Source organism: Tympanuchus pallidicinctus, unplaced genomic scaffold (assembly GCF_026119805.1).
Source record: "Tympanuchus pallidicinctus isolate F22 unplaced genomic scaffold, pur_lepc_1.0 scaffold21, whole genome shotgun sequence".
NCBI classification, from domain to species: Eukaryota; Metazoa; Chordata; class Aves; order Galliformes; family Phasianidae; genus Tympanuchus; species Tympanuchus pallidicinctus.
Genome location: NW_026294733.1, coordinates 2,880,083 through 2,903,614, shown reverse-complemented (window position 1 = coordinate 2,903,614; position 23,532 = coordinate 2,880,083). Strand labels below are relative to the sequence as shown.

General features: G+C 44.0%; 1 protein-coding gene across 10 annotated transcripts in view; it reads left to right on the top strand.

Annotated features, from left to right (window-relative positions):
- The window catches only part of EBF1 (EBF transcription factor 1), a 266,492-nt gene that overhangs the window by 42,976 nt on the left and 199,984 nt on the right, over positions 1-23,532 (top strand). The window lies entirely within an intron of this gene.

The following is a 23,532-nucleotide window of genomic DNA, read 5'->3' as shown; positions in this document are numbered from 1 at the left end:
TTGTTGTTGTTAATCACCACAGTTTGAATGCAAAAAATAGATGAATCCTGCTGTTAAAAGGGAGCTTAAAATGGATTACAGAGCACTTGACAAACTGAGCATAAAGTTGTGTTACATTTGCACTCTGGTATTCTGATTTGCTTCGTGGATAAGGTGAAAAGGGCAAAATGTGAACTCTTGCAACACACCGATAGTCAGAGAGAACTGTTCTGAACCTCCTCACCACTCATCTGCAGGCTGTGCTGTCCCGAATTTCCAGGCCCCTTGATTTGGCCCTGCTTTCCAGGGTTTTCATTCATTTCACAGCTTGGCTTCCAAAGCCACTGAGAGATGGTGGAAGAGCAGAGGCAGTGAGCAGCATCCCCCCACCCAGGGGCTGCACGAACCCGCCCTGGGCAGCTCCCCGCCAGCACTGCCATCAATTAATGAGTGTTCACCCTGCTTGCCGGGGAGCGATGCTGTGTCTGCGGTGCTGTGATCTGCTGGCTGCACAGATTAGGGATGCATTTGCAGGGACCTCGACAGGAAGGTGTTCCCAGCAGCAATCACACCATAATGATGCAAGTAAACCTGTTTCCTGACTTCTTCTTTCTGATGGGGCTGGAAGACTGCGGGGCTGCTCTGCAGCGCTTTCCGCATGCTTCCCGGCAGGAGCTCGTGATGAGAATTCACTCTGTGCTGCCTTCCGCCCCTGAGTGTTTGTGGAGAGGGCAGCTGGAGAAATCTCTTTTCCTGAGCCTGGATGTGAAAGGGATGCTGTGGGGCAGCTGTCGTGGGTGCTGATGGGGAACCCTGAAGTGAGAGCCTGGATGAGGGGAGGAAACAAATGGCGCTGTGGAGCAGTGGCGGAGCTTGTCCCTATATCTGTCTGTGCTATGGGGCTGCATCACCACCTCAGTGTAACCTGGTGAGCAGGAGCCCTCGGCTTACAGCATGGTGGGACTCCCCTGGTTCCTCTGTGTGAAGGCAGTGGGTGGGTGAGTGTCTGTCCTGGGGGTGTCTCTCCGCCTCCTGAGTGCAATCCGCTTCTTCTGTGCATCCTCTCATGTTACAGAGCCCTTGTGGTGGCTTCCTTGGCCTGGTGTAATACAAATAAATAATCATAACAAAAGCCCATGTGCCTCCTTGGGAAAATAACCATTTTCACATGCAGATACTCAGGAAGTTAAAATTGGCAGCTCTCACCAGTCCTACTGATTTGTCCACACATTTCCTCGAGATGATGCTTAAATGGAATCAGCTTTCAGCTCTGGCACTCGCAGCTTTCCTACCCCCCAGTCTTAGCATGAGAGGGAAGGAGATGGGAAACAAGGTCTGGTTCTAAATGAGTGGGAGAAAAATCAGGTATGTGACTCCTCCAGCTCAGACGAGGCTGTCTCTTATTGTTTGGCAGTTCAACTGTAGCTTCAGTACATGGGAAAAATTTCTCTTCCAATTACACAGCAGTTTTGTGGTGGCTGAGTGCTATAAATGGGAATGCTTTGCAGCCAAAGATATCTCATTCATAAATCCCACTGTTCCACTCTATAATTTTTCTCTTTTGGATAGATCAGTATTCTGTGGTCATATCAACCACAATCATGCAAGCAAAAATGAGTAGTTAAATATTGTGACAGTCCTATAAGTCTTCCTAAGGCATTATGCATAACACAGTTATTCAGAAGTGCCACTTGGTGCATGGAAGGGAATTGACCCTTTACTAATATTTCCAGCAAAAGGCCTTGATGAAAAAGTAAAGCACGGAGTATATCTGGTCTGGTAGGTCAATTTATAAATGTTACATAAGTGCCAGTATTCTATTCCTGCTGAAGTTTATTGCATATGTGTTTCACAGACAGACGTACATGTAGACACTCAGACCCATTTGTGCTATAAAAACATGGGCTCAATGTATATGTGCTCATACGTTATCCTTATATGCTCACTTACATTCTGCAGCATGTGTTTATGAATTTAACATGACTCCCTCTCTATTTGCTGTCCCTGGGAACACCTCTAGCCAGCAAGCTGAAAAATAAATACGCTTCTAAGGAAATGTTCCCATAAAAGACATAACTCCCAACATGATCGCTCCCTTACCCATTGGCATTTAGTGCAGCAGCCATGTTATGTGGAGCCCATAGGTGGGACCCAGGGCTTCCAGTCCCAGCACAGCCCCGTGCGCACTGGTGCCAAATGGCTGGTTTGGGCAGGCAGTGAGCGGGAGCCTTGCAGATGTAGGGTGAACAATTCCCCCTTCCTCACTGTGCTCTTGTGAAAATCTCCAAATGCCCCTCTGCATGTTGGAAGGATGAATGATGTGTATACAGTTGCAAATGTATCTGTGTTTCTATGAGGTCTATTTTTCCAAAGCTGCCTGCTGTTCAGAAATGCATAGAGTGGTACTTTTGTTTTCAAAACACCTATAGTGGATATTTCCTCCTCCTCCTCTCCTCTCCTCTCCTCTCCTCTCCTCTCCTCTCCTCTCCTCTCCTCTCCTCTCCTCTCCTCTCCTCTCCTCTCCTCTCCTCTCCTCTCCTCTCCTCTCCTCTCCTCTCCTCTCCTCTCCTCTCCTCTCCTCTCCTCTCCTCTCCTCTCCTCTCCTCTCCTCTCCTCTCCTCTCCTCTCCTCTCCTCTCCTCTCCTCTCCTCTCCTCTCCTCTCCTCTCCTCTCCTCTCCTCTCCTCTCCTCTCCTCTCCTCTCCTCTCCTCTCCTCTCCTCTCCTCTCCTCTCCTCTCCTCTCCTCTCCTCTCCTCTCCTCTCCTCTCCTCTCCTCTCCTCTCCTCCCTTCCCCTCCCCTCCCCTCCCCTCCCCTCCCCTCCCCTCCCCTCCCCTCCCCTCCCCTCTCCTCTCCTCTTTATAAGCAGAGCTGTTTGTCTAGAGGTGTATATTCACACTGAGAGGTCCTGTTATCCCATAAAAAGCACATGTAACTCCCATTGGTGTCAATGAGAACCTGCATATCAAAAGAGAGAACAGATCCATACACTGCGAGTGGGATCTGAAATTCAGATTTGTAGTTCATTCTGCGTTTAATGGGTAAATTCTTTGGCAGAGAGCTAAAAACTTGAAGGTGTTTATAACATTCCAGGTTCCCTTCCTTTTTAGTTAAAAGCAGTAGCAGAATGAGAAATGTAACCACCATTGTGTTGTTTTAAAAACGTACATATTTACAGCGAGTACTCTTTTCCCTTGCTCTTCTGATTTTTCTGTAATGGCTTTCCTGTTTTTAAACACTCGCAGATAGTGACCTCCAGGGTCTCCGAGGGCTGGACGCACTTGTGTGGCCAGAGACCAAACTAAAATGAAAGATTAAAGCAATTCTGAAAGATTTCCTGATAGGCCCCTGCCAGCGCTATTTCAGAAAAAAAGTCCCCTGTAATGTGGACTTCGGCCATGTTCCTGTGCACCTCCGTGGGTGCAGAGCAGGCAGTCATTTCAGAACGCCGTTTAGAGTGACCGTGGAACTGCTTATTCAGTATTTAAGCTTTTCCTCTCTGTGTTTTTCATCCTACCTCGAATTCTGCCCTACCAGCATGAGAGCAGGAGTTTCTAAGGAACTGAACATCCTAAGAAAAATTGAGCACCTTGCTCCTGAAGCAGTCCCAGCCCTCAGGGGGTGGAATTTTCACCTGCTTCTGTTCTTTTGGGCACAGGGATGGGGGGAAGGCATCCCTGAGCTCTTGCTGTGTCCCCCTCCAGACAGTCGACTCTGGGGCTGCGATGTCACTGTGCTTTGCTTGGGTAGCATCCTATGGAGCCAGAGGATTTTAGGGCTTTGGGGGGTAAGCAGCTGGACAAACAGTCATTTTCATAAGGTTTTACTGATGGATTGGAAAGAAGCTGCTACCAAGAAGGAGCCAGGTGGTTATTGGTGCCCATCAGCTGAGACAAGATGATTTTCCAATAAATTATGCTTAGACCCAGGAATAAAGCCAGCTGTGGAGATGCTGGGCTTGGTGGGCAGAGCTGGAACACAGGTGAGAAGGTCATGAGGGAGCTGCTCATCTCAGTGGCCATGTGGCAGAGACCCAGCTCCCCATCCCAGCTCCGCATCCCAGCTCAGCGTCTCAGGTTGCAGCAGGGAGCCGGGGTACAGTGCAGACAGGGCCTGTTTGCTGCTCTGTGTAGGAACCACATGTTTGCTCTACTATTTTAATTAGGTTTTAAGTGGAATCGATGGCATAAAGTTGTGTAAAAAATGGCGTAACAGAAAGCACAGCTGATCTTTAAAAACTCTTTTTCAGGGAGAAATAGCGATTATAAATAAGAAGGCAGTTTTATAGCTCAATTACTTTGGTAACTTGATTTAACAGCTTGTTTTTTAAAACTACACCGAATCTAAGATAAAGGATTGATAATGTAATATGTAGAATACATTCAGCATAAAAACCGAAAATCCTACATCATGCCATTGAAAGAGAAACATAAATGCATGCCGAAATCTACAGTGGTTTTATTTTAACTAGTATAATATAACAACATGACATGCTGTGAAAAATAAATAACTTTTGAAAATGCATTTTCCAGGAATGAAAGTAATATTGAAAAATGACTGAAGTAATCACTTGTGTATGAATTCCAAGAGCAAAAGAGATGGAAGGAATAATTCAGATCTCAGTGTTGTACAGAAGCACATGAGGGTTTGTGGAATGTGGTGCTCGAGGTGATGCTGCATAGCCACTCACGGCCAGATGTGGGGCACTCAGAGTGGTACCTTTGCCTGTGAATGGTCTTATTAAAAGTGATGTATCTTGCTATGCATGCAGCCTTTATTCAGCCTTGAAGTGACAGAATCTGACCTGTAGACAGAGCACACGAGCTTCTGCACTCATGCTAAGTGCCACTTTTGCTTTGATTATTGTTGTTTGGAGTGAAACAGACCCAGCATTTGAAAAGAAATCTGGTTCCTCTTAGCCTCGATGGGAACAGCATCATGTTTTCCCTCATTATTGATTGATTTCTCCTAAAGAAATCTCTCCTGTTATCTGCATACAACTTTCTATTCAATGTCTTAGCTCCTAGTTCATAATACTAGTGGGATGTAATACTGGCAAATTGTGGATTATTCTTCCTGTATTTAGATCTTTATAGTACTGGAGCACTAATGTAACTGATTGAGGGGTTTTAGGCTTTGAGCCTTCTCTCAGCAGTGCCAGTATACACTGTGAATAAACAACCTAGAACTGGGGGATTTTTTTTCTAGTGTGATTTGGACAGTACAGAAATACCTGGAACTCTCCCTTACTCCTATGAATGTTGTTGAAAAAGTAAACAGCCTCGTACTGTGGGTAGATTTCTTACCTTGAGCCCTTTGGGGAGTCGCAGCGCTCATCTCTCCAGCTAAAGGCACAGCAATTCACATTCTTATCTGTGTGCTTAAGGCTGGGAAGGATGGCATGAGTTTCAGCATGTTCTCCATGTGGTTCTGCTAGTTTTCTGAAGAGGAGATGGTGCATCATATTCAGAGCTTGTTGGCGATGCACAGGAAGGGAACACAAGGCAGCTGGCCTATTGTTGGGCAAGGAAGATGCTTGTCTTCGCAGGGCTGATTTCTGTGCCTTCATTCTCCCTGGGCAGGAAGTCCTGGGGAGGTGACACACCTTGGTGGCCATGGCTGGGCAGGGGCTCCTGGTTCAGGCACCACCAGCACTCCTGCATGGTGCTTTCTAAATGAAAGCCTGCAGATTCTGAGCCTGTAATTGCCTTATCCTGCATTGCCTCCCATGTCTGCCAACTCCCACTGGGCTCAGACAGGGGCTTTGGTGAGCAATGGATGCAGGAGTTGTGCTGGTAGAGTTAAATGTCCAAAAAAGGCACTTTATGTGGGTTTATGTTAGTTTTAATTTCCTGGTGGAAAATGCTGTTAATCTCTAGTGTTCTCCCTTACACCGTGTAAAACTGGATATTATACCTACAGCAATATTAACTCACTTTTATTGAGAAACTTTTATTTTGGGGGCAAAACAGTGACTCGAGCATTTTATGAAGTCGGTAGCTATGTGCAATGAAAGGGAGTGACTCAATGTCTGTGCTACACTTGGGACATTCTCTGCATCCAGTTAAGTATGTTAGTTTTGGGATGGACTTACAAACGTATCCTGCAGCAAAACCTGGGTTTTGAAACTAGAACAAAGGAGTCTGTTTGGTTTGCCTTGCTCCGACCTGCGGAGAAACATTTAAATGAGAGATTCCTGTCGTCTTCCTCCTACCGTGTTTCTGTATGTGTAAAATGCTGGGCGGGCAAGAGGGGGTTAATTCAATAAAATAAATATAAAATACTCTCCAGGCTGTTGGACAGAGCTGGAAGGGGTCAGAGGTTGCCGAGCTGCTTCACTAGCACACTAATCGATTTGCTGTCAAGGTAGTGGTGCTGGGGTTTCAAGTAAGAGAAGAATTGAGTGCCGCTCGAGCCCAATTTCCATAATTGCTCACTGCCTTTAGTGTACAACCTTTTATGAAACACAAAAAATATATCACTGAATTGTATTGATTAGCCATTGGTCTGAATAATTCACTTAGTATTTATTACCTGACCCTCAGAGGTTAAATAAATCCACCATCTAACTTTGGCTTGTGAGAAATATTACTTATTCATTGAAATGTGGACTGATTATTACACAATAGGAGCATATCCTTGTTGTTCTTTTTATCTCCTCCTGGAAAACTTCATCCCCACTGCATCTTAATGGCAACAAGTTAAAAGAAATATTTATTGATAGCGAGGAGCGTTTTCCAAAACAAACAGCAGCACATCCGCACTAGCAGAGCTTGGCTTTCTTTTGCAGAGTTTTTCCTTTTTAATTCCTCACCCTAAAGTTTGGGTCAGGTTTCAGGGTCAAATTCAAAATCCTCCAAACGAAACTTTTATGTGCAGTGGTGAAATATATTCATACACAGAGTTTTCCCTGCAAGGATCAAGTCTGAGTAACAGCTCCGTTGCTCGTGATGGGATCCCAGTCCATTTTTATAGCACTGTTTTTGGATGGCTCCTGAAGGCCATAAATCTTCCTATCATATTAAACACCCTCTGATAATTAAATTCTCAAAGAAAACAGAAACCTTTCCTAACATGAAAAGATAAAATTTAAAGCAGTCAACCATGGACAGCTCACTGTCATTACAATAAAAATGATTTCGCATCACCTTAAAATGTTTTGGACGTAATCTGCGGGGCATTTTATGGCTTTGTCAAACATTAAGGCAATAATCAATTATTTATCAGAGGATGGTATTTACATATTGCTTTTAGCATAGCTAAACAGCCTTTCTTTTGTTGATGGGCAGATATACCTCAAAGACAATAGCGTAACTCTTAAATTTAATTACATACTCATTTACCACGAGATCTACTCATCCAGATAAAATTGTTCAGTAGCTCGAAGTATTCCCTCCAAAAAAGATTTCCTAACTTTGTGTAAAGTCTTTCCTCAGTTTCCGGCCTGCATCCTCCAGCATCTCAAAGTATTGTTTTTGAAGTTTGATGGAATTTGTGTTAGGTCAAGGGGAGGAAGCTATGTGAAGCTTTTTTTTGTGTATGTGTGTGTCGTGGTTTTTGTTTTTTCTTTAAATGAAATGTAAAGGAAAAGGCTAATGTGATCTTAGTGCTACCTTGTGTTTGTTGATAGCTGTGCCTGTATCCAGGATCTGGGCTTACAGTTAAAAGGAGTTTGAAAGCCGTTTTCTTGGTGTTATAATACTAAACCTCTTTTCCTGTATCGCATAATGGAAGGAAAAGTCTGTCAGAAAATAATGGGGTTATAATATGTACAAGATCCTCTAACGTTTACCCAGGTGGCCAGCTTCCTGAGCCCCGAGTGCAATGGCAGCAGTGCTGAGCACGCTGCAAAACTTTTGTCATGGGGAGCTGTAGGGCATCCCAGTGCAGGGGTGGTGGATGCTGCAGAGGAGTGCAGGCGCATGATGGGTTGACCTGGCGTTCCATCCCACCTCCAGTGGATAGCATGCTTCTGGGAAGCCCGTCTGGCTGGCTGGTTGTTCCCTGTGCTAAGCTCACCTAGAAGCTTCTGGTGGGTGCTGAGCCATGGGTGAAGTTTGCAGAGGGATTTGGCAGCTGGTTGGTGGCAGCACTCTGGCAGGCCTTCATCCATTCCCATCTTTAAGTGCAGAAATACCTGCAGAAATTTGGCTTTTGGCAAAATTTGACGCACGTGTTTATGATCTGGCTTTACAACCATTGCATTAAAGGGGTTTATTCCTCTGAGGGACATCCTGATGTGTTCTGCCACCGTTAACTGGTGTCATTTGGATGTTACCCTGCTACGTGACTGAGAGAAGGACTGAGCAATGCATCTTCCTGTGTCTGACAGGAAAAGAGAAATTCACCTTTTCCTGCGATGTCATCCATTTATTCAGGTAAAATCCTCCTGGATGGGATGCACAAATCAGTAGGAAAAGTTTATGATGTCATCTCAGGATAATTCTGCTGTGAGTGATGAAAGAAATATGTTAGCTGAATGGTCTCATTTGGAAAGCCAATTATACAAATAACATTTTAAAGCAACTTAATGTCATAACAAAGTCCATAAGAACAGGCAAACAATCCATTAGTGGGAGGATCCTGGACCAGCAGCTCTGTGCCCTGCAGGAATGGGGTTTGACACTGCAGTTGAAGCCCCAGCTCCATTCCCTCTGGGAGGAAGCCTCCCAGCCCCATGCTGGTGCTCATCCCTGCACCAGAGCTGCAGTGTCTTGGTCCTGCCTCAGGGCTCTGTCATCTGCAATCACAGATGCTAGTGGATGTAAAACTCTATCAAAACTGTAATATTTTACGAGTTGAATTGAAACTGGAGCTCCTTTTTTTTTTTTTTTTCTTTTTTTTTTTACTTTTCCCCCTCCTCTTTTCCCTTTTTACTTTCTTCTCTTTTTCCTTTTTTTTTTTCATTTTCCCTTTTTCTTTTTTCCCTTTCTTTCCCTTTCTTTCCCTTTCTTTCCCTTTCTTTCCCTTTCTTTCCCTTTCTTTCCCTTTCTTTCCCTTTCCCTTTCCCTTTCTTTCCCTTTTCCCTCCCCTCCCCTCTCCTCCCCTCCCCTTCCCCTCCCCTCCCCTCCTTTCCTTTCCCTTTCCCTTTCCCTTTCCCTTTCCCTTTCCCTTTCCCTTTCCCTTTCCCTTTCCCTTTCCCTTTCCCTTTCCCTTTCCCTTTCCCTTTCCCTTTCCCTTTCCTTTTCCTTTTTCCTTTTTCCTTTTTCCTTTTCCCTCTGTCTTTTTCTCTCTCTTTTTTCTCTCTTCCTCTCTTTTTTTTTTCCTGCCTTCTGTGGTAAAAAAAAAAAAAAAAAAAGGCAAAAATAGATAAGAAAAGCCTCCCAGCAGCTCAGGGTGAGAGAGGCTGATCCTTTCTCCCAGTTACATTTTTGGAAGGGGCACATGGAATCCGACTTTCTTCCAGCGCTGCTCCACCCCTCGGAAAACCAAACAAACAAACCAGTGACAAAACCCCAAGGCAGCTCCCTGCTCAGTGCCACCCGCTGCTGGGGAGGCAGCGTTTCCTTCCAGCCACGCAGAGAGGAGCAGAGCTAGAAGGCTGAGAGCAGCCCTCCTACCTTCCTGCCTCAAGCTCCAGCCATCAGATATGAGATCTTTTCCATTTCCCATATCCCAGGAGGCCCTGGACGGGAGGAGGTGATGCGGGTAATGCAACGTGCATGCAAGGGATGCATGCGGCCCCTTCCCACCACCACATTCCCCCCATGCAGGTTGTGAGGCATGTCTGTTGTTTCATGGGTAATTTCTTTGCCCCATGTCGATCCAGATGTTGCGTGCTGGTGTGAAATGCTCAAACCAGGCATTGCTATTTGGAGCTTTTGTCCACGGGGAAGTGAGGGGAATGCTGTCTCCTTCCCTGCCTCTCCCCCTCCTTGCACACCTTAATGCATCCTGAAGCATACATTTTCTTTTCCTTTTAGGTTGCATTGTACATAACATTTGAAAAGCTCTGTCAAAACAACTCATATGGGGGGAGAAAGTAATTGTCTTGATATGCGATGATTATCCAGAGCTTAAGCAGCAGAAGAGAGAGGGTTATTTTTTTTTTTGCAATTTAACCACAAGTGCCCAAGATTTCCCAACTGTTCTATTTTTACAAATTTAAAACTTTCATAAAAGGGTCAGATTTAGGCCCTTGTGTGGGAAACCACTGATACTGCCAGCAACAGGGCAAGATCACTGCTGTGTTGTGGTTTAGATGTCTTATTGCATTCCACGCATTGCTGAACTGTATATAGAATGGATGACTCTAAATCTCCAGGACTTTGTGTGAATTAGGAACCTTTTGATTTTGTTTTAACGTTTATATAATATTTTTAACTCTGAATTTTGGTGACTCCTGCCCTTCCCCAATGAACAGCTTATACCACAGGAAACGATTGGGGCGGCTACAAACAGCCCTTGGTAACAGAGACCACTCTGCCTTTTGTTTTTGGACTCTTATCTTTTTAATATTCTCATCTGGATGATTTTGGCCCCAAATGAGAAACAAATGGAGAACAGGGAAATTGCCATCAGTGCAGAAAATATATAGATTTCATGTGCAGAAATGATGTATCTCAGTATATTTAGTAAAACTAGAGATGTCACATTCACAGCTGGTTAACATTTTACACTTGAAGTCCTCATAACATTTGTATATGTTTCAACACTTTTTTTTTCTATCTTGGGACCATCTGTATTTCTCATATGTGACACTGACTGGGAAGCACAAACTTTCACAGAACCATCAGATGACTTGGTTAGCTCCACCAGATGTCTGCTTCTTCCCACTTTATCACTTTAGATGCTATTACATTGAAATTGGGTGGGGAAATGGACTTCTGAACTAAGAACCATGCCCCAAAGAAGTTTCAAGTGAAGAATTTAGTTTTTGCTGAGCTTAGAATAGCAGTAGTAAGGATGATGGATTTGCACTGGAGGAAGACTGGTTTTAATTTTTAAATAGATGATCATAGACCAGTCTAAGCAGGTATTGCAGCCACAAGAAAGGCTGTAAAAACCTAATCTCCTAAATTCCAATTTGTCCTCCACGTATTTCTTTGTTCAGCAGTGTAGATCTCATCGTGCTTTTCTTTTCCTTTTAGCAAAAGTTAATTTCTCATACTGGCAAAGGATAAATGCGTGAAAAAAAGCCCCCTTTCCTGCTGTTTAAGTGCCATTAGGAAGACAACTAGAGAAATAACCAGAGTTCTCATTGCATTTCTTGTGAGCAGTCTTTCCTCTTTGGTTCAGTGCGTCTCTCTTGGCTGCTCTTACTCCTCACAGTGCTTGAGCTGTTTCATGACAGTGAGTTGACGACATCCTTTTGCATCTGCAGAATCTTGTTGTGAATTTTAGTGCAGGATCAACTGTGTGGGGTGGGGAGAGCTGTGACAGAGACAGGCGGGGAGGGCAACCAACAGCCTGCTATTGCTGGGGGGGGCAGTGAGCATCTGCTGAAGATCCAGACCTAAATTTGCAACATTTAATCAACCTGAGCTGAACACTTGAGTGAGACACTCAACCTTCTGTGCTGTTGCTTTAGGATGGATGTGGCCACTTTGCTGGCTAAATCAAAGATTCCTTCAAATGGGAGATCTGTGGGTACGCCTCTGGAAGGTGGTACATGATGCTTGAAAAGAGTGCCACAAAGTTTTTCAAATCACATTACTGGGAGCTTTCAATAAAAGGAAAACACTGCTATTCTAAGGTGTATGTTGTCAGTAACTAAAGTTAGCAGGAATCTGATTTCATTTTTTGTTCAGACGGTTCTGTAGAGACGTATTAAGTAGAAAACGCACAGAAAAAGAGGACCACCAATAGGAAATCTTGCAGACAAGGGCAGTTTCATGTGACCTCATGGATTGGATATAAAAAAGGCTGCTATTAGTTGCATGTCAGTTCTTATAGTGAACATTGCAGAGTAATGAAGGGTGTTAAGCTGTCAAATACTAGCAAGGGTTAATAAGGTTAAAGAAGTAAAAGCAGGCCAACAATAATTAAAAAAAAAAAAAAAAAAGATAAATATGCTGTAATAAATAAAGGATGGCATATCAGGGGGAAGCTAATGTCATAACTTGGGAGCGAAACAGGAGGAGGAGGATAGTGCCTCGTTATTTCCTTTCTGCTGGTGGTATGGCTGAGCGATGCAGGCTGCAGAGCACAGCTGAATTCCCCTAATTCCCATAGATATTTGGGAAGAAATAAAAAAGCTATGTGGCTGAATCCCCTACATGCTCTAAATAGAAATGAAGGGATGCAAATGAGTGCATTAATGCATACATGAACTAATTAATTAAATAAGAGAACTTCAGGAACAGAAGCGAAGCACCTGGAGTTAGATAGGAACCGTGTTTTGACATTGTCCTCTGAGACGATGTGAGCTTCAGTGCTCTTTAGTGCAGCTCTGGCATTTTGGTGTCTGCACTGCCCAGCAGGCAGGCGATGTTTGATCTCAAATGCTGTCTGCTGGGACCATGAGGCTGCAGACAGCCCTGAGGTGCAAACAGTGTTGTCCCCGTTGATGGGCTGCCATACGTGGGCCCCTTGTTGAGCCACGAGTAGTTTTGTCTGTTCCATCCCCATACCCCCAAATTTTGTGCAGATCACCTTTTTGCTTTTCCCAGGGTATCTGCCCTGGTTCAGTGGGAAGGAAAGAATGAGGAAAACGCTGTTTATTTCCTCCACAAAGGAGCCTGAGGATTAGTCTCATTCAAAGACTTCTGATTAATAGCTCAACTGAAACAGCGTTGGAAAATGTTCACATCATTTATCAATTTGGGGGTGGGAACTGAAAGCAAAAAATACGTTTGTTTCCCTTTGCTTCCCTTCTCTCCCTCCTCCATCCGTCCTCTCGTCCTCCCTGCAGGGAAGGAGGCGGCGGAGCAGGGACGGCTGGGCTTCCCAAACCCAATTACAGGGCTCATTGTTGCTTTTCAGCTGAAAATTGGAACATTTCAGCAAATGGAAAATTTTCTGTCAAGATGTTCCTTTTGATCCAAAACGTTCTTTTCCAGAAAACTGTTTCAGTGAATAAAATTCCAGTTATTTCTGTCCTGGAAAACCTAGCTCGAGCTGCAGGTCTGAGCTCCAAGCTGGCCGATTGCTCCTGGACCTCTTACAGCAGTTACACATCTCCCTGCGAGCTGTGCCTATAGGATGCTCGGAGGAGAGCAATATGTTTGTTTTTAATGATGCTGCTGGTTTTCGCTATAAATTTAAACAAAGTGGGCGGTATTGGAACCAGCTGCTCGAATTTTTGTGTTTGTTTGTTTTCATGAGAAAAATGGTAACGCGCTGCAATAAATTAAACAATGTACATATTTTTACATAGTGCTGTCTCTGAGCCTCTTGCTGCTAGGGAATTACAGAAGCCGAGGGCAGCGCTGGGCCCTGTATTCATTTCACACGCGCTGAAGTAAAGCGACAAATGTTTCGGAGTAACTGGATTTCCTTTTAAAGTGACACTTTATTTGCGCTTGAAAAATGTAATGAGCCTTCACTAAGAGATTTTTCTGGCTGCGTTCCTTCTTTAATGACCTGCCCTCACAAAATAAGCTAAGGAAATAATAATAATGATTAAAAAAAAAAAAAAAAATGCAAAGGAAAAAAAAAAACCAACACCGAATCCATTTGGTCAACTTCTCTTTTCATTACATGGAGAGCAGCAATGCTTGGGAAAATGGGGATGAGGAAATAAAACACAGAGCCTTGTGAGTTCCCATTAATTCCTCAGCCCATCTTTAATTAGTGTTTTACGGCTAATCCTCATCGTATATCTTACAGAGTTTCACTCACGCTGGTTCCCCACAAGTTTTATTGCACACAGGATGCTTCGCAGGGCGGTGGGATAGCTGTGCTCTCAGTGCTGCTGCTCCTTAGGGATTGCCCATCCCAGCTTGCTTTTCCCCCATTCGCTTGGTGTTGAATTTGGGAAAGCAGGCAGTCAGTGTTGCTCATCCTGCAGGGATGCGGTGGCACTGAAGCGTGCTTTGCTGCTGGTTTGCAGCCTTTAATTGAGCTGCACGGCAACGACATTCAGGAGCTATCAAAATAAAGCCTGTGAGGAGATTCGTGTTAACAGCTTGGGAAGAAGTGAGGCTTTGCTGCAAGTTTGATATACAGATCAGGTACCTTTCAGTCACAGTGTTCTGCCCCATGCTGCAACGCAAAAAGGGCTGTGAAAAATGGCCTTTTCAAAGGCACTGCTGCTCTGGTATCCTGGATGTGCTAGTTTGGAAGTTAACTAAACCCACCAATTTTCCAGCACGCAGTGTATAAATACAAGTATTTTACAATCAGTAATGGGAGCCGGCTAGACTTCTCCCAGTATCCATAATTAAAAAACACTGTAGGGTCCATTAGGGCCATTTAAAGTTGCCAGGCATTCTGATGGTATTAAATTATTACAGGGATCATACACTTGGCACCAGAAGTTAATGCCCACGGCTGCAGGCACCACTGTGCATGTTTTTTTGTCAACACTGCAGTACTTCCCAGCTACCTCATTTGTTTGTGATAATTTAGACCTAACGTTGTGTACTTTTTTCATGAAATATTACCAATACCCAGCAGAGGGGCTGGCAATTAGCATGTGATTAAAACTGGCTTGGAAAGAAAAGCTATTTGGTGGCCTCTGTCTGTGCCATTCAGCATAAGTTTAGTTTGCATTCAAATAACCCATGTGGAAGTGATGGGCTTTCCTCAGTCTCAAATGATTTTCAGTAATTAAAGTCATGACAAAGGGCTGCCCCCTCTTCTGGTGTCACGAGGACCTTTGTCACCTCCCCACATTTTGGGGGGGGAAATGAGGTTCAACTTCAATATGTGAGGTGAGAAAGTTGCGTGGGGAAGGATTGGAAAGGGTAAGGATTGGAAAGGATGAATCAGAACTTCTGTTTGAGCTGAGTGATGCTGTGTGCTGGGATAGGTTGGCTTGCCATCAGGAGCTGCCATGTGTAGCAGGTTGGATTTAGAAGGATGAACTTTAAGAAGGTGGAAAGAGAAGAAGTTCACGGGTTACTTTCCAGTTTTTTCTGTTCTATGGCAGTCTGCTTGGATTATTTCTCCTGCGTTGTTGGATTCCATTCTCATTAATATTATAATTTTTGTGCTGCACACCAAATATTTTTTCATAGATGTGACAGAAATGCCAGCATAACAGGGTAGCATCAGAGCTCTGCCAGATGTATTAAATGATGTTCCGCGATCACAACTTAACACAAATCCATGTATAAGGGAATACCCACGGAACAAGTGAGGAGCACAAACATTAATGAGCCTGATATAAAATATTTTTAAAGCATTTTTATAGTTGCTATAGAAACACCTTGGCTTTCACTCTTGCTAATTAGTTAGATTTTGCACATTTTATATTTGAAAATGCAAATCAGATTTCATAAATTATTACTTATTTTTCATATATATTTACAGTACTGTTACCCAGATACACGCAGGAATTCTGAGATATTAATTAGTTATAAAACACAAATAAGCATGACATTTATGGTCACAGGACATCTCTTGTTTCAAATATTCGTCTGGTAAATGCTTGAAGGAATTGTTCAAAGATTAATGTGTTTGTGGGAGAATTAGGTAAATATAAACGAATGGTGCCTAATAAGTTTTTAATTAAGTGCATTTTTGGAGCCGTGGAAGAAAAAGCATTATTTTGGTCTAAGGAATGCAAGTCCATCTTTACATGGTGCGGGCTGCTTTTTTCTCTTCTCCGCAGCACTGACAGCAGAGGAGCAGCAGTGCAAGCATGCAGTCCCATGGGCACGACCCACGGGGAGCTCGGCCCCAGCTCCTGTGCTCCATGAGGTCTCACTGGGGTGTTGCACCGCTCAGTGTGCCTCCTGATGTGGTGTGCGGTGGTCCAGGAAATGCTTCAAATTCTTCCAGAAAACACACAGAATCCTTTCTCCGGATTTTTTGTTTCTGAATGGGCCATTTGAGGGCGGCAGCGATCGGGCTGTGCGGGTGTAGGTGTGCGCAGCAGGCACCCCTTAGCTGGGGATGCAGTTGTGGGGATTCTCTGAACGTTCAGCTCTTGCCCTGCACAGTTAGTAAAAGGGCAGCGGCCGTTTTGGAGCAGTGCTCTGCTGGGTTTTCTGCAGTACTTCACCAGTTTTACTGTACTATGTTATGATAAGAGAGAATACTGCATTTTCTTGAGATTGCAGTTCCATATAAAACTGTATTCTTCCATGTGATGGATGTTAAATAATTGTAGGAAGACATTTAAATAACTGAGAAATGTGGTTTGTTCATACGTTGCCTCGTTAATCAGTGCCTTCCTCAGCTGCATGCGTTCCGGATGGCACACACCAGGGTTTAATGGAGTTTATTAGCTGAGAATACGAACAGTGTGTTCAAATCTAATACATTTAAACAATATAAGTAAAATCCTAACCAGACTCACTTGCAAAGAAAAAAGAGAAAAAGTTTGGAAAAGGCTTCTTTTCTCTTTTGGAAATTGAAACCACTTCTGGCTGTGTCCACATGTGCTTTGCGTTGTCAGTGCCGAAAATGTCACAGCGAGGCGCACCAAGGCGCTGCAGACAGCATTAACAGAGCAGCTCCGGACCCACTGCCGGTGGCTATCTGATACTCAAAGTGCCAGCAGACAGCGCATCTGAAACGGGGAAAAATTACATTTCTGATACGTTAGGTTGTGTTAAATTGGATTCTGTTGCTGTGCCGTGTATTGCTGTGTCACTGAATGCACTGACTTGTAACCGGCTGCAGCAGCGCTGTCTGTAGACGTTGCAAAGTGACAAAGTGGTGTTACTGCGAGAGCAGGGTTGTGTTTGGGGCCTGGAAAGCAGAGGAGGAATTCACTATTTTTGGAGCAAGTCGTATGAGTATGGAGTGCATTTTTATGCAGATTACTGTCTGTCTTGCCAAGTAAAAGAGCAGTGCTGTGCAAGCGAGGGGGAAAAGCTGCACAGAAGAAAGTCCTGGTCTTGCAAAGTCCATCTGAGCAGAGGGGGACAGGGGAAGATGTGAGCAGGGATTTTCTGCTGTACACTGCACATGGCTGAAAGAGTGGAAGGGAACAGCCAAACTTTTTGCTCTAAGTTCTTCCTGCAGCATCTTCTCCTGTCGTCCACATGCAGCCTGTGCCTGGTAGATATAATAGCAGGGTAGGTTGCACTCACCCCAAAACTTGGTGCATCTCTGCTGTTTTGGTGCGATGGGTGGCTGAGCATCTGCAGAGACAGCTGGCTCTGCTCTACATGGCTTGAGGCGTGGGCTGCAGCGAGGAGAAGAATTTTGTTGCTTTTAATGGCTCCCAAATTAAGCGTCACTGCATAGAAATCACGGTGATAAGGCCCTCAGAAATGCTAAAGTTGACAATGACATATTTTAACTCTTAAGAAAAAAAAAAGACCCTTTAAAAAGTCCCACCAAAAAAACAACTCTATGAATAAAAGTTAAGTATAACTGAAATAGGTGAAAATATTTGCAAGAGCAGGACTAATTTTGCAAAGCCCTCTGTGAGCAGCAATGCGTGAGATATGGTAATTTTTGAGTATAAACACACACAAAAATAGTTACAATGTGAAATTTAAGGCACAGTTGAGTGAAAACCCAATACAGACAGCGTGCAGCAGCCTGATGCATGGGCTGCTCTGCCAGGACAGCTGACTGGTTGCTCTCTTGGAGCCAACATGTTGCTCTCTGCAGCAGTGGCCAACGTTCCAGCTCCAAACTGGGCAAAGGGGCAAGAAGATGCTTTTTGTGTTTGATGTTTTCTTTTTATGGACATCGCCTCTTGTGTTCTCTGTCTGCTAAAAATGTGTTTTTTGGGGATGAAATAAGCAAATGTCTCTGTATTTTGTGTGTGTGTATATGTGTGCGCTTCTCTCCCGTGCATTTTCAGTGGAAGGAAGGCAGGGGACATAATGAAGGAAAATGCAGAAGTTTTCATTTCCAATTTCTTTTGCCAGAATTGAGGTAATGAAATCAGTGGTGCTCTTGGGATTTTTCTCACTCCCTCTCTCAAATTTTGGTATTTGTGACATTTGCTCTTCATATGAAGAAATGCTCCTAAAAAGTCCCGCACCGCAAATGTCAATAAACAAAGCAATAAAAGAGGGAGGGATTGGGAACAAAAAAGGCATTGTTTTTGTATGCGGTGAATAACAGGCTGCAATGAGAATTTTTGCAAATACACCCATGCTTCAGGACGCAGCCCCGACACTTCTGTTGCATGGGATAAATGGAGTTGCCAGGCACTCACCGGTTCCCAGTCCCATCAAAGCAAACAAGCTCTTGAATTCAGAGCCATCATCAGCACCGGGAAGGCCCTTGCAGGATCACAAAACAAATTGAGCAGTGGAGGGCTTCCGGGCAGCCAGCTAACAAAAATATACTCCGGGAGGATGCAGTCCGCTGAGCTCGGCGTCCGACGCAGCAGTGGGCTGCAAACCTGGGCTTCCGCCGCAGCGCTTCGCCCCACATCTGGAGGGGCTGTGACAATCAGTGTCAGACCGTTTTAGAAATCAGATACCCTGGGTATCAGGAAGTTGATTCGACTTCCACTTCCTTAGCAAAACACGCATTAATATTTCAGGTTCGCTTTTCTAAAGCCGTGCTCTGTCTTGAGCACAGGCTGAAATTATGCGCTGGGAACCGGCGCGGGGACGGAGGGGGGGAGTGCGGTGATGTGGGGTCGTTATTAAAAAGTGCAAGCTAATTGAATCCTGCTGCTTTGTTAGTGTCCTTTGACAGCTTTATATAAGCATTAAATAATATTTATAAAACAGATATGTACATCTGGGCAGGCACACATGCACCTACAGAAAGAAGCGAAAAAAAAATCTATAAGACTCAGTTAGGAAAAAATATCACATTGATTACAGCCAGCACTGCGCTGTGTTCAGCGTCTTTCCCCAATTAGATGGCCAGATGACACAAATCTTCCCGTTACTTTCATTGAGCACCACTTTTACTACCAAGGTTGGACCCTTGTCTTTTCCGTTTGGAAAGACAGTTTCCCTTTAAAAAAACCCCGACGCATTTTATTGTACCAGATTAATAGGGTGCTGCAGAGCTGATAACGCAGTCTTGAATGCCGTGTGGAATTCCAGTTCTAATCCAAAAGTCTCATTTTTCATACATTAAAAAATGGTTCTTGTTTCTGAACTTTTTTTTTTTTTTTCTCTTTCTCTCTTTTAAATGTTGCTGGCATTAAAAAGAAAAAAACACAAAAAAACAAATAGAAAAATAGTTCTTTGGGAGCTTTGCTGATCTAGTGTGAATAATCTGTTAAAAAAAAAGTAACAGACTGTATATGTTAATGTTGGTTATCTGAAGTTTCACGGTCAACAGATGTTCAGTGGAATAATATGCAAAGGTTTATATTCTGGCACCAAGCATTCTTCCAAGGGGAGTTTACCTTGTGGCAGCAGATATGTCTTCTTAGAAGTGCTAAATCCTTTTTTTCCTCCTTTTTAATAGGAAATTAATGTAAAGGTGCCCAATATTCTCCCGTATACCAATATTTAAAACAACAGGAGTAACTTTTGACAGCTGTCTCCCCAATTGCTCTCACCTGTGGATAAAGCCCCGCAGCCCATCCTCTGTCTTTCCCAAAAATCAGACCTGGGCAGATGGCTAAACTCAACAAACCTTTTTGTGATAGACAGAGAGTATTTCTGCGCTGAGATCCGTGTGCCCAAAACAGCCAGATTCCCAGCCCCAGATCTGGGCACAATTAAACAGATCCCAAACTGTGGGGCTGGCAGGTCGGGGCCGTGGTGGATCCTGGAGGAGGTTTGTGGGGCAGCAGCTGTGGATGCTGCTGGGGTGCTTCTGGGAACGGGGCGCTGCGGCAGCCCCTGGAAAAGCCCCTGCACCGCTCCCCCCTGCAGCCCCTCGGAGCCATTCCCCAAGCACTGCTCGGCGATTGCAGGCGGTCCCCAGGTCAGCTCCCAGTCCATCAGCTGAGGCCCATCAGCCACAAACAAGGGGCAGTTGGCAGCGCTTAAAATTTATAATTTTTTCCCATGGGAGGAAACTGACGCTCAAACCTACCTACAGAGCCTGGAATTGCTGCTGATGCTTTACCTGGATGCTGAACTGGTCTTTTAATTGGTTTCTCCAGCCTGTTTTCCAAGTGTAATAACTGGTTTGGGGTCCTGAGCTGGTGTGTGTTGTTATTGTTAGGGACACAGCTGTGATTTTCAGGGAGGCTGAAGGGGTGAGGTTCCCAGGTCCTTTGAAAGTGTCATCCTAAGCCCGTTGTGCTACCAAGCTGTAAATCAGTGACTGAAAAACTGGTGTGTGTGTGTGTGAGCCCTTCTGTGTGTCCCCGCCAGCAAGCTGAATCTTTAATGTGGGGAGAGGAAGGGGTTTTCTGTAGGTGAATATAAAAGAAACATTGAGGTTCTTTGGAGGTGGCATCCTGGAGATAGTTATATGGGAAAAGCCAGACACAGCCTAGGGGTGCATATTTATTTTATTTATTTGTTCATTTGGCCTGGAGCTGGGCGCATCATATGATTGCTGCTGCTGTAAAACTTGTGTAGGGGCCGGTACTGCAAAGGACGACTGAGTGCCTTTTTGTGAATTCTCTGGGCGTTCAGAGAACAATTTAATAAATAGGCTGAGAAAGCCATCACTCTGTGGGTTTCTAAAATGACACTTTTCCCTATCATTTTTCTCTTAACCATTTTCTATTAAAATTTTTTTTGAAAGCAAAGTTAGGGCCACTGAATAATTTTGCTTTAAGAAGACAGGAGTCGTTTTAAGAGAAGAAATAGCAGCTTTGGAGCGGTTTGTAGGGCTTACCTTTTCCTTTTCTTATTTACCCATCCCCACTGCAGAGGGTCTCAATGAGCAAAGCCTTCCTGTAAGGGGACAGTGACAGAGCCACGAGACCCAGGAGATGCCCTCTAATCCCTGCTCTGGTTTTCCTGAAAAAAACCTCAGAATTCGGATGCCAGTTTCTGAATACATGGGGAACTGAAAGCACTAGCAGCTGCTGAAGGCTTGATGTGGCTGTGCTGGAGTCCCTCTGTCCCGGAGGGGGACAGCTCTGGCCCTGCACCTCGCTGCTGGATCCCTGCGTTGCCTTCATGGCAGTGCACAGGTGCACACGCAGTGATTCATGTCCATATCACCTTTTCCTTACAAACCAGGACTGCTGTGGTTAAAATTCTAAACAAACCCCGAAGACTTGGTTTCCAGCTGTGTTTAGCTTGAGTAGGAATGTTACCATGTAAGTTAGCCTGTCTCCAGCATCCTCCCCTAATGAAGTGAACTTTGTTGTTGTTAAAACAGAGGCATTTTTTCACTGATGTGTATTTTCCTCTTTAAGGTATGAATGTTTCCTTTTATGCTCCTTGCTTTTTTTTCCTTTTCAGTTTACATACTCCCCGAGGTACCAAAGCAGTGGCCATTTGGTCATTCAGGGGGAAAAATACATTTAACAAATGCTTTTCTGACCCATATCTTGCCTTGAGATGTGCAGGAGATGGATGGTCTGGGGACATTCTGCTCTGTTCCTCAGACAAAGCAACCCTGATTTCATGGACAGAATGTACTCTTGCCGTGATGCAAAGTTGCAGATTGTATTGGCATCCAGATTATTGGTGTTATTTGTGAGGTGTTGTAACTGTGGGCGTGAAACAGAGCAATCTGCATGTAAGACAACACAAAATGCCCCTTTAAATTATAAATACTCAGCACAGAAAGTTCTGCCATATTTCTTAAAAGCCTGCTGACGAATAGCTTTGCAGTGAGAAATGGCTTCCTAAGCACATGTGGCTGTGTGTGTACTTTAGCAAGGATTCCCAAGAGATCTGCTCACCTCTTACTCTTTGCCTTTGCTCTTTCTCGATTTGTGTGCTGATGGGTGCCACGCTGCCTTATGGCCTGACGGTATCTTATTTAGCAGCCTCGTTGCTTGGTTCTTTTAATTGCCTGGAAACTGTATTGACTCTGGTCTTGTTAGAGCCTGTTATATTCCAAAATCCAAAATAAGGTTGATAGAAAATGTTCTCCATCCTATGGCATCGGAAGAGGCTTCTTACTGGCAATGGTGTTCTGAAGAGCTGTAACTTTGGAGAGGTACACAGATACTGTAAGGAATCTGCATTCACTGCTCCTTTTTCCTGGTTATGAGAAAGAATTCAGCTTTGATGGTTTGTCATTAATTTTCAATGAGAATATGATTGTACTTTAATTGATGAGCTCTCCTGTGAAACTTCATGACATAGATAATAAAGCTAACAGGTAAATACCCGACCTGGAGGAAGAACAGGCTTCCCCTCTGTCCAACTGCAGGAATAATGACACTTTGCAGAGAAACCATTATACCTTTTTAGGAAAGTGTACAGCTCTCTCTATTTTTCCAGATGCACTTGCTAGCTGTGTGGTAAGCCTCATTTCATGCCCCATTGTAGGCCTTCTTCCAGCCCAGGTGTTCTTTGCTCTCTGGCCCCTGGCGGAGCAGGCACTTCTGCAGGGCTGTGGTTGGGTCATTGCTCTTCCCACGTATTTCTCCATGGAAAAGGAAACTTCCTCTTTGCTGTTCCAGGCGTATGCAGTGCGCAGCATCTTCACTAGCTGCTGATACCCTTTCTGAGGTTAATCTATTGTAAAATTAGACTGTGAAAATGGACACAGTTACCACATTTACATGCCAGCACCGAAGAAGTCACGGAATAATTCAAACGCTGCACAATTCCTTTTGCAGAAATCACTGCAAAATTCATTTCTAAGTGACATGTAAACCATGCAAATTAGCATGGATTCTTCCTCAGTTCAATTCATCTTTCAGAGGTTGTTACCCTTCCCAATCTGATTGCCTTAAGAACACAGATCGTCTTCTCTTGATGGTGAAACTGCTTTAATCCCCTTTTCCAAAGGTCAACTAATCTTCAGTCTTAAGTGCAATGGATGCAAATACAGTTCTCTTGCAATGTTCCTTCTAATTTAATTCTCTCCTAAGCTTTCATGTATAAACCCAGTAATGGATCAAATTTGGAAGGGGTCAAAAGGTTTCTGTTCCAGTAAAATTTAAATTGACATCGCACACTGATAATGGTTTGCTCTCCTTTACTATAAACAGTAGCTACTACTCTATTGGCATATCGTTTTGTGCAACAACACGGTTCCAAACTGCAGCAAATCTTACTCTTGGTTTTATCACAAAAGTGCCTGCAACCTGTGGTACAAGGGAGGGAGAAACATGTCATTTTAATTCACTGTTCTCATGCAGCATTGTTGGCCTACTTGCTTTATTCCATCATCCTTAATTGCATTTATGAACTGAAAAAATGGGGCAGATTGCACACAAATATAAAATTAATAATGAATTACCTACCCATTGCTGAGACCTAAATAAAGGCCAAAACGTGATTTTTTTTTTTTCCTTTGCAGCCTACTTGAAAAAAGGCTCAGCATTAACCAGCTGTAGGAAGAATTTTTTTGGTTTTTTTCCCCCTTGGCATAGAAATACCCCATGTTTAAAGCAGAGCCCAGCCTGGTGTCGGATTGACTACAGACAGGAGAGTGACAAACACATTGTGAAATATTGACAAGGGCTCCTTGTAGGC